The following is a 3,045-nucleotide window of genomic DNA, read 5'->3' on the forward strand; positions in this document are numbered from 1 at the left end:
CCTACTGGCCCTGTGTTAAATCATCCAACGTTTCCAAGGAACAAGTAGTCTGTTGCGTACGCGTCAGTCAAAATGTTTTGCGATGGCGACCGGCAGTAACATCAGAGATTTAATGTTTTAATTTCCTCTTTATTGAGAAACAGCTTGGCTCTGAATGTGCTTTTCTATGTTGTATTTTCTCTCTGTCTTCCATTCCAACACGGATCTTGTTAAGTTAGGAAGAACCATTTTGGGCTGGGTTTGACTAGTACAAGTAGGATGAGAAGATTCAGATTTTCATGTGAATATTCTAAAATCTGTCCAATTTAAATTTTTTATGAAAATTATATTTTTCTTTGTTACATTTTATTTATTTAAATTTCTAACACAGATCTACAATCTGTCATTAACCTGGAGTCCATCCTACCTTTAGAGTATAGTACATGTAAGAGAGATTCATGACGGCAAACTTTCCAAATGTCAACAGAACAAAATACACTAGGTAATGGAGGGATCTTGGTGTCGAACATTCATCTTGTGAGAAATGGCGGTGGAAATGTCCAAATATATTGACCGTCATACGGAAGTAAAATTGGTGTGTGGTCCTCCCTCTGATCTAATGGACCAATAGGTTATAGATATCCTTTTAAAAGGTTACCAGAACTCTACCGATTGGTGCTGAACAGGAGATTAATATATTTCATTGATCCCTATGCTGAACCTCTATACATATATATATATATTCTAGTGAGTCTGTCAAGGAACATTTTGTATTAAAGGTACACCGTATTTAAAGGGATGGCTTTTAGATAAATGTACTAAAAACCCTATTAAATGAAAACGGCACGAGGAAAATCTGTTGGTCAGCAAGTGGGAGGATGTTTATAAAGCCCTTCTTACATCAGCTGATATCTCAAAGTGCTGTACAGAAACCCAGCCTAAAACCCCAAACAACAAGCAATGCAGATGTAAAAGCACGGTGGCTAGGAAAAACTCCCTAGAAAGGCAGGAACCTAGGAAGAAACCTAGAGAGGAAACAGGCTCTGAGGGGTGGCCAGGTGGAGATTATAACAGAATGTGGCCAAAATGTTCAATTGTGCATAGATGACCAGCAGGGTCAAATAATAATAATCACAGTGGTTGTCGAGGGTGCAACAGGTCAGCACATAGCCAATTATTCAGAGTTAGATAGTGAGTGACGAAATCGAAAACGGCAGATCCGGTACAAGGTTGCACGTCCGGTGAACAGATCAGGGTTCCATAGCCGCAGGCAGAACAGTTGAAACTGGAGCAGCAGCACGACCAGGTGGACTGGGGACAGCAAGGAGTCATCAGGCCAGGTAGTCCTGAGGCATGGTCCTAGGGCTCAGGTCCTCTTAGAGGAGAGAGAGAGAGAGTTGCAAAGCCTTATATGGACCTGTGTACAGTCAGTCTGAATACAAAACTTCTGAGAAATCATATCAAAGTTTATTTGTCACGTGCGCCGAGTAGAACAGGTGTAGACCTTACAGTGAAATGCTTACTTACAGACTCTAACCAATGGTGCGAGAAAAAAAAAATGTGTGTGAGTAGGTAAGTAAAGAAATAAAACAACACTAAAAATACATTTTAAAAAAGAGTAGTGAGGCTATATACAGGCACTGGTTAGTCAGGCTGATTGAGGTAGTATGTACATGTAGATATGGTTAAAGTGACTATGCATATATGATGAACAGAGACAGCAGAAGTGTAAAAAGAGGGGTTGGCGGGTGGTGGGACACAATGCAGATAGCCCGGTTAGCCAATGTGTGGGAGCACTGGTTGGTCGGGACAATTGAGGTAGTATGTACATGAATGTATAGGTAAAGTGACTATGCATATATGATAAACAGAGACAGCAGTGTAAAAGAGGGGGGGGGGGGGGACACAATGCAAATAGTCCAGGTAACCATTTGATTACGTGTTCAGGAGTCTTATGGCTTGGGGGTAAAAACTGTTGTGAAGCCTTTTTGTCCTAGACTTGGCACTCTGGTACCGCTTGCTTAAATCAAAGTGTAAATAAGGAATAGATTTCATAAGTTGTCCTACCATAGGAGTCCCCTCGAAGCCTTCCATTGACTATGTACATACCCAGCGTACAACAGAGATGCAGGAATTGTGACCCGTTTTTGTTGGTTATGTTGTCCTAGTTGTGCCTAGTGGGGCATATGGGGGAGGGAATTCTGTCACCTCCAGGTAGGTGTTTGTCCCCCTGTGTGCTGAGGATGTCAGGTTCTTGTCCGGTTCTGGCATTTAGGTCGCCACAAACTAGTACATGTCCCTGGGCCTGGAAATGATTGATTTCCCCCTCCAGGATGGAGATGCTGTCTTCATTAAGGTATGGGGATTCTAGTGGGGGGATATAGGTAGCACACAGGAGGACATTTTTCTCTGTTAAGATAATTTCCTTTTGAATTTCTAGCCAAATGTAAAATGTTCCTGTTTTGACTAATTTAATAGAGTGAGTTAGGTCTGCTCTATACCAAATTAACATACCCCCTGAGTCTCTTCCCTGTTTCACACCTGGTAGTTTGGTGGATGGGACTACCAGCTCTCTGTAACCTAGAGGGCAACCAGTGGGTCCGTCTCCTCTATACCACCCACCTGGTAGTGTGGTGGATGGGACTACCAGCTCTCTGTAACCTAGAGGGCAACCAGTGGGTCCGTCTCCTCTATACCACCCACCTGGTAGTGTGGTGGATGGGACTACCAGCTCTCTGTAACCTAGAGGGCAACCAGTGGGTCCGTCTCCTCTATACCACCCACCTGGTAGTGTGGTGGATGGGACTACCAGCTCTCTGTAACCTAGAGGGCAACCAGTGGGTCCGTCTCCTCTATACCACCCACCTGGTAGTTTGGTGGATGGGACTACCAGCTCTCTGTAACCTAGAGGGCAACCAGTGGGTCTGTCTCCTTTATACCAGGTTTCACACCTAGTAGTTTGGTGGATGGGACTACCAGCTCTCTGTAACCTAGAGGGCAACCAGTGGGTCCGTCTCCTCTATACCAGGTTTCTTGTAGGATGACAATGTCTGTATTTCCGATTTC

This window comes from Salvelinus alpinus, chromosome 7 (assembly GCF_045679555.1).
Source record: "Salvelinus alpinus chromosome 7, SLU_Salpinus.1, whole genome shotgun sequence".
NCBI classification, from domain to species: domain Eukaryota; kingdom Metazoa; phylum Chordata; class Actinopteri; order Salmoniformes; family Salmonidae; genus Salvelinus; species Salvelinus alpinus.